The sequence below is a fragment of the Bufo gargarizans genome, chromosome 3 (assembly GCF_014858855.1).
Source record: "Bufo gargarizans isolate SCDJY-AF-19 chromosome 3, ASM1485885v1, whole genome shotgun sequence".
Classification (NCBI taxonomy): domain Eukaryota; kingdom Metazoa; phylum Chordata; class Amphibia; order Anura; family Bufonidae; genus Bufo; species Bufo gargarizans.
In genome coordinates this window covers 366,508,525-366,516,908 of record NC_058082.1, presented here as the reverse complement: position 1 = coordinate 366,516,908, position 8,384 = coordinate 366,508,525, and the positions used below count along the sequence as shown (strand labels likewise).

General features: G+C 38.6%; 1 long non-coding RNA gene across 1 annotated transcript; it reads right to left on the bottom strand.

Moving 5' to 3' along the window:
- Positions 1 to 424: 424 nt before the first annotated feature.
- Positions 425 to 3,720, bottom strand: LOC122930940. The gene is made up of 4 exons (XR_006388194.1): positions 3,591 to 3,720; positions 3,182 to 3,211; positions 1,355 to 1,518; positions 425 to 668 (listed from the first exon to the last, which is right to left on the bottom strand). It is a non-coding gene; the product is annotated as an uncharacterized LOC122930940 (long non-coding RNA).
- Positions 3,721 to 8,384: the final 4,664 nt, after the last annotated feature.

The following is an 8,384-nucleotide window of genomic DNA, read 5'->3' as shown; positions in this document are numbered from 1 at the left end:
AAGCATATGCTAAAAATCTCTCAGCAATTAGAAAAAGAAGTAGTTGACATCAAAATATTTCAAGCTCATCCTGAATATACTCAGTTAGAAACTAATTTACAAAGAAATATAGAAAGTTTACAAGGAGAGATTAAAGAGAGAAAGCATCGTAAATACAATCGAGATAGGAAAGACTTCGAGTCAGGAAATATATATACTAAAAAGAATATCAGTTATAGAAGCGGAAATTTCAACTACCGCAAACCAATTCTGTACACTGACATTTCAGAATCTGAAATTTCAGAATCTGACTCAGGGTCCAATACCTCCAAACCAGGCATAAAGAGAAAAGCAAAAAATAAATTTGGACAGTATCAAAAAAAGCATAACTACAACAGCGCAACAAAATGGGCAGGAAATATACAAAACAGGCCCGGAGGACAAATAGCACAGAATGTAGAGAGAGAACCAGTCACAAGTGGGGGAAAAACTACGGAAATAGTCCCTACACTTTTCTCCTCAATTCCATCCTTCCCATTTGCAGCAACGCAAGCTCCAATAGGAACATCAAATTCAGCTCCACACTTACCCTCTCCATCTTCAGTTTCTTCGTCTTCTTTTTTAGCATCAGGGACACACCAGAAGGACCGGGACAAGTGGGGATATCAGCCAAAGACGTAGCATCTCCCCTAAATAAAATAATAAAAAAAACAGAAATGCAAGTTATTAATCTATCAAACATCATTCTAGATTCGGAACATGAAAAACTTATACAAAAAGGTCTCTCATATGTACCAGCACCTTACTTTGATTGCTTCACGTGGGTAAAAGATATAAACCTATTTGCAAGGAAACTAGCATTACATAAAGAGTTTAAAAATAGGGCAAAAGAAGAAGAAGAAGCAAGAAGCAATTAAGATTCTGGAAGAATTGCATAAGGAACATCTTGGGGCAATTCAGGCCCCAAAACCACCGTTCTCCACTATGACCCCCCAGTCTAAGTTTACACCACCTTTTACTAAATACAATAACATCAAAACCTTTGTAGATGTAGTGACCATTGAATTACAACAAATCAAAGGAAAGAAGTCACAAATTGGCAGTAATTTAACTAAAAAAGAAAAAAAGGCCTTACAGGAATTGATAGAAAGTAAAAATCTAGAGATTAAACCTTCAGACAAAGGGGGCAACATAGTTATAATGGAGAAACCAGAATATAAAAGAATGGTTATGGACCTATTAAAAGACACCAATACGTATAAAAAATTACAAACTAATCCTACAATTCAATATGTACAGGCACTTAAGAAGATTCTACATCAAGCAAAAGAAAATAATTTGATTACAAAAGAAGAGCTTAAAGTCATGTACAAACCGAATCCAGTACTTGCAACATTCTATGCAATTCCTAAGATCCACAAAAAAAGACATCCGGTCCCAGGAAGACCTATAGTATCCGGGAACGAGAGCCTATGTGAGGGGATTAGTGGCTATGTCGATGAGGTGATATCCCCATTTGTCCCCAGTCTAACGTCATACCTGAAAGACACGAAAGATGTGTTGACCAAATTACAAACTATACAAGTTGAAAAAGGCACATACCTAGTAAGCCTGGACGTTGAGGCACTATATACAAGTATACAGCACTCCAAAGGCCTTGACGCAGTAAAATATTATTTAGACACAAAGGGCACCCAGTTTAAAGAACACAACGAGTTTGTTCTATCACTTTTACAATTTTTACTCACTCACAATTATTTCATTTTTGACGTTGAATATTATTTGTAGATCACCGGTACCGCTATAGGTACGAAATGCGCACCAAATTTTGCTAATTTGTTTTTAGGATGGTGGGAGGATAGAGTAGTATTTACAGAAGCACACAACCAATTCACCAAATACATCACTTATTGGGGCCGTTATATTGATGACGTTATAATTTTATGGGAAGGCACTGAAGTAGAATTCAATTAATTCACTAAAATCCTCAATACAAATAGAATAGGATTGAAATTCACTGGAGAAATTCACCAAAGCAGACTCAACTTTCTGGATTTAGCCCTTAGTCTATCAGAAGATGGCATCATAACAACAGAAATATATAGAAAGCCCATGTCAAGTAACAGTCTTCTCCACTGGACAAGTTACCATCCAACACCTCTAAAAAAAGGTATTCCAGTGGGTCAGTATGTAAAAGCCAGAAGGAATTGTTCTACAGAAGAGGGATTTGAACATGAAAGCAAAGCTTTATATCAAAAATTCCTTGAACGAGGATACCCCAAAAAAGTCTTACACAAAGCCTATAGGAAGGCAAAGGAAACAGATAGACATAATCTTCTATCGGACCGAAAAACAACGAGCACGCAAAAAATTGTGCGCTGCATAGGTACGTATGACATAAAACATCAAAAAGTAAGCAAGATCCTTAGTAAATATTGGAACATCCTAAGATTAGATCAGGATATTGAGAGTGTAATAACAAAATATCCTTCAATAACATACCGAAGAGGACAAAATCTCAGAGAACAGCTAGTACATAGCCATTTTCAGTGGAACTCTCCAGCAGTAGAAAAAACCACATGGCTAACTACCAAAGGGTCCTACCCATGTGGCAACTGCCAATTTTGCAGCAAAATGCAAATTTGCAAAGAATTCGTCAATCCGGTAGAGCAGAAAAAATATTAAATCGCCCAATACATCAATTGTAAAACAACTGGGGTAGTATATGCGATCCAATGCAGCTGCCCCAAAATTTATGTAGGCAAAACTTTACAAGAGCTCCGGAGACGAATATCAAAACATCTCAGCGACATTAATTTAAAAACAGATACCACCTTATCAAGACATATACTAGCAGAACACAACGGAAAAAGTGACAACCTCAAAATATGGGGGATAACTAAAATTAAACCAGGCCCCAGACAAGGGAACATAGACAGAAAACTACAGCAAGAGGAAACTCGCTGGATATATAGGCTCAGAAGCCTTTCACCTTTAGGCCTCAATGAAGGTTTCACATATGCATCATTCCTGTAAAATTTAATAGCAAAGAAAGTATAACAAAAAATTCTAAAATACATAAATGAATCCAAAATGACCTCTTAGAAAAATGTTCTAAAAAAAAATGAGAAACAGCAAAAACTTAGCATGGTAAAAAATAAAAAATCATAAGATCATGAAAAATATATAAATGTATCATTACCTCCCAATAGATCCGGTAACAAGAATCAATCTGCAGGCAAAATGAGAGAAAAAAGGCAAAATATCAATAAAAAATAAAAAGGAAAAATATATGAATATTAGTGATATTAAATAATTCACATAGATAACAATATTAGTTAGAATAATTATTAAAATCCCTAAATAAATAAATAAATATATATGGATATTAAACAGAAACAAAAATTCTGGACAACTAGTATAGTATAATTTCTTCCTTTTTAAAAAAAATTAAAAAAAAGATGTGAGAGACAACAATTCTAATAAGTAGTAGCCCTGCATCTCAAATATGTGCAGAATCGCTACAAACAAGAATATGCAAACATCTAGAATAATAAAGGCCAATTAGCAAACATGCCACCCGAAAAAAAGTCACTGATAATTCGAAATACCTGCAAGTTACCTAACTGATCCGCTCAGACAATAAAATCCCAAGTGTAGAGACATGCGCAAGAAAATAAAATCACTATGAGGATTCAACAGGCTAGAAATTGCAAGAGCGATCATCTAATAGATCTAAGTGCTATGACATGCGCGAGATTACGGCAATACCGCACGATTTTTGACGTCAGCACAAAGCAAACAGCCAATGGATTTAAGTGTAACAACCACACATTTAAAGAGAGCTAAATTTATAGGCCAGAAGTCATTGACGTCCCAAACCGGAGGTAATAAATACAACCAACGTTGCAGATCTCAGCGCAGACTGCCTGGTCCCCTGAAGACGCCATGTATATGGCGAAACATGTCGGGGGGCAGTAATTAGGTTTTAGACAACAGCCAACCCCATGAATGTGTGCGAGCTACTGAGTAGCTGTCAGGCAGGCTAATAAACGAATGCGCCGCCAATAGCGATCAAATAGACAGCAATATAGGCAATGAAAGCAAACAGAGTGTAGCCAGTGTAGCGCATCCACAGCCAATAGCTACAAAGTAGCAAAATACGCTGAAACATTAAGCCAGTAAGCATAGAGCCAGGCAGCAAGCAGCACAGCTAGCAAAGTGCTATCAATACAGCTCTGAGAGCATATATAGAGACACATATAGAAAAGACAGATAGCCCTGCTATAGCTAAGAACATAAATGAATAATCACTAGCACAGCACACTATAGGTCGACTGCTGATAGTTTTAAATTTAGTAGGTTAGGATTTAGGTACTCACAAAATATTTAAAAATAACTAATAAAAGTTAAATTTTAAGCAAGTTCAGACTAATAAAATCACAAAGCACATGTCAAGAGTAGGCAACCAATAGTCATTTGACTAAATGTAAATATAGTTTAAGTGAGTCTACATGTGCTGGGTATATAAAGACTGTAAAATAGACTATATGTTCTATTCTCATGTATGGTTCTCTCTCTGGTATCTAATTGCTTGGCTGGTGTTCTTTTTTTAGTATTATTGGTATTCGTTCTTTCATCTCTGTTGTATTTAATTTTTTGGGATTTTTTCTCTATTATCTTTCTAAGGCTACTTTCACACTTGCGTTCGGGGTTCTGCTTGTGAGTTCCGTTTGAAGGCTCTCGCAAGCGGCCCCGAACGGATCCGTACAGCCCCATTGCATTCTGAGTGGATGCGGATCCGCTTAGAATGCATCAGTATGGCTCTGTTTGGCCTCTGTTCCGCTCAGCAGGTGGACACCTGAACGCTGCTTGCGTTTTCGTGTCCGCCTGGCCGCGCGGAGCCAAGCGGAGCCAAACGGATCCGTCCAGACTTACAATGTAAGTCAATGGGGACGGATCCGTTTGACATTGACACAATATGGTGCAATTTCAAACGGATCCGTCCCCCATTGACTTTCAATGTAAAGTCTGGACGGATCAGTCTGACTACAAACTACGTTCTGAACGGATACCATTGCTTGCATTATAGGAGCGGATCCGTCTGTGCAGATACCAGACGGATCCGCTCTGAACGCAAGTGTGAAAGTAGCCTAAATCATCTAGACTCCTACAGATTCTCTCTTGCCATTTAACATATTCCTCATCTTGGGGTAATTTAACAATTATTTATTTGAGATTTCCAATGTCTCTAATTATTTCTTCTAATACTCGAGTCCTTCTTTGTATGATCATTTGTATTAAGACTAGAATTTTTTAGGAAAGTCTGCCATTCAGTATAGAATTCATCGCTATATAGATCACTAGCGGGTTCCTTTATTATTAGAAGGCCTTTGGGGATGACGTCTCTCCCTAAATAATTAGTTAGGGATTTGATCTCCCATTCCTGTTTTAATTGGCGATGGAGTCGTTTTTCTAGTTCTTTAAACAGATCTGTGGTAGATCTGGATTGTTGAGTTGCGTTATAAATATCAGATGGCAAATCGAAGGTGTATTGGTCTATTTTCCTACATATGTTTTCTATATGATCCCAGGCATCCATGTTTCATTGAGACAGGAGCACTACTGTTAGGTGCAGCACAAAGCAAATAAGAAATAGGAAAATAATAGAGGCTCTACTGTCAACAATTCACGGATAGGTGCTCTCTCCAGGTGGCAGCACCTACTGCCAAAGTAATAGATAAACAAGTGAATTTGTGAGGTGGAGGGCACTCAAATGTCTAGGTATATATATGAGTGGATACAGGATATATGTAGTAAATTATTTATTAAGATCAATATAAATAAAAAATATAAATATATATACCACAAGGGGTTAATACGAGTGGTTCCAGATAGGTGACGTCAAGGTATTCAGATAAAATATACCACAAAAAGCAATGTTCTGGTATATAATAATAAATACTAATACAGGTGATTAGTCTGTACAGTATATCTCTAATGTTTACGTCAATATGCACAGTGTGTGGTCCTATGTGCATAATTGGTGGCTATACGGATATCCAAATTAAATTAAATTAAATTTTATCAGATAGCTCGTATTACTGTGGGTATTCGAATTCCTTGTTATGTCCAAATATAATTGAGTCAGCTGTATATGGAGACTGGAACAGTCTTACCCTATTTGTAGTGGGTCCCAAGTGATGGCTCCCAAGTGGTGGCTATCGACGTTGTATGCTGATGGTGATCTGGTCCTGGGGAGCGTTGGTGCGCACGTGTCCTGCTGCTTGCTCAAGCGTCTCTCTCTCCGTTGCGGTGTCTCTTGGTTCCGGCGTCTCTGGTTGCGTCCCACGTGGTACAGATTTTTGCTTCTAAACTTCTAAGCCTTCTAACGTCCCCAAAATATAAATATTAATGGCGTTCACAAAATAATCCAAACATGAAGTAGACATATGGGGAATGTAAAGTAATAAATATTTTTGGAGTTATTACTATCTATTATAAAAGTAGAGAAATATAAATTTGGAAATTTGATAATTTTTCCAAATTTTTGATACATGTGGTATTTTTTTATAAATAAAAATGACATTTTTTGACTCAATTTTACCACTGTCATGAAGTAAAATATGTGACATCTCAGAATGGAAAATAAGTAAAAGCATTTTTAAGGCCTCATGCACACATTGTTTTTCTCGGCCTCCGTTCCATTTTTTTTACGGATAGAATGGGGACCCATTCATTTCAATGGGTCAGCAAAAAAATGCTAATAGTTCATTCGTTTGTGTTCCGTGTCCGTTGTCTGTGTTTCCCTTCAGCAAAAAAATTTGTGCATTTCCTACTTTTTTCTCATTTGCGGACAAGGATAGGCATTTATTACAAGGGATCTGTGGAAAGAAATGGATCCTCCCAAAAAAACGGATGCCGCATCCGTTTTTTTTGGGCGGACGCACAATTTGCGGTCGTGTGCATGAGGCCAAAGTTATTACCACATAATTTCCTTAAGGTGAAAAATGGCTGGGTCCTTAAGAGGTTAAGCAGGGGGAATCATAACTTCGGATGGAAAAAAAAACTACGAATATTCAAAAAAACGAATATATAGCACTATATCTAATATAGTGCTATATATTCCTTTTTGACACACGCCTGTATTGAACGCGTAATATCCGCATATTACGCAATCATTACAATGCCGATTTTCCGAGTAAAAAAAAAGACAAATATTCGAAAAACAAATATATAGCACTATATTCGAAATATTCACAAATTTTCGAAGTTGCGATATTCGCGATAATCGAATATTCACGCTCAACACTAGTGATATACTTATAATATACTTTCTAACATAAAAAGTATATTAGAGCTTCCACAAAATAGTGAATGAGGTTTTCCATATACGTGCGTCCACTAAATTACTGCTTGAGGGTGTTATACCAGCTTCAACTAATAACTGATTGAGGCCTGCCATATCTGCTTCCAGAAATACTGCTCTTCTCTAGGGACTTTGGCACAGGGTCCTTTTGAAAATGACAGGCAGAGGAAGAGGCAGGCTGTTCCGCAGGGGTGGTAGGACGCCACAGAGTTGGTTGAGTGGCTCACTCAGTTTTCCGCTTCTGTACCCTCCTCATCCTCTCTATCTGCACCCACTTCACTCTCTGCTGCTTGCGCCCCCAAAAACACCACCACCACCATATCCCCTCCGCTCGAGTCAGAGGAATTATTTTCCCATCCATACCAAGACCTTCTTGGCATCGGATCAGGAAGAGGAAGTATCAACGTTCACCACCCAGCAGTATGACGACAGTACCCAGATCAGTCCAATGAGGGTGGTCCCCGCTGTTGCTGCCTACTCCAAGATCTCTAATGTCAGTGGTGGTGGAGGTGACGATGATGACGTGTCAATGGATGTCACGTGGGTGCCCACAAGAGAGGAAGGAGAGGGGAGTTTAGAGGGAGATATGGAGCAGCAGATGGGGAGGAGAAGGAGGAGAAGCAGGCAGAACTCGCAGTGCACAGGAGACTGCAAATGTATCTGGAGCGAGCCATCAACCATGCACGGTCACATCTTGCGCTCCCAGGACGCCAGCACATGGCTCCGCAGTGTGGGCTTTTTTATACTTGTCAGCTGCTGACAATAGTGTTGCCATCTGCAGCCAGTGCTGTCAACGCATAAGTCGCGGAAAGCCCAACACTCACCTAGGGACGACCGCTTTAAGAAGGCACCTGGCCTCCCATCACCAAGCTGTCACGGTCCCTCAGATGACTGATGTCAGGAAATTAAGTAGATTGGCTGAGCGTGGAGGAATCTAACAGCCTCCTTGATTTCTCTTGATTCAGTGTTGATAGGATTAATGACCACTTCCCTTTTCTAAGATGTTGCTCAGTGGTCATCACTTCTACCCTTTATA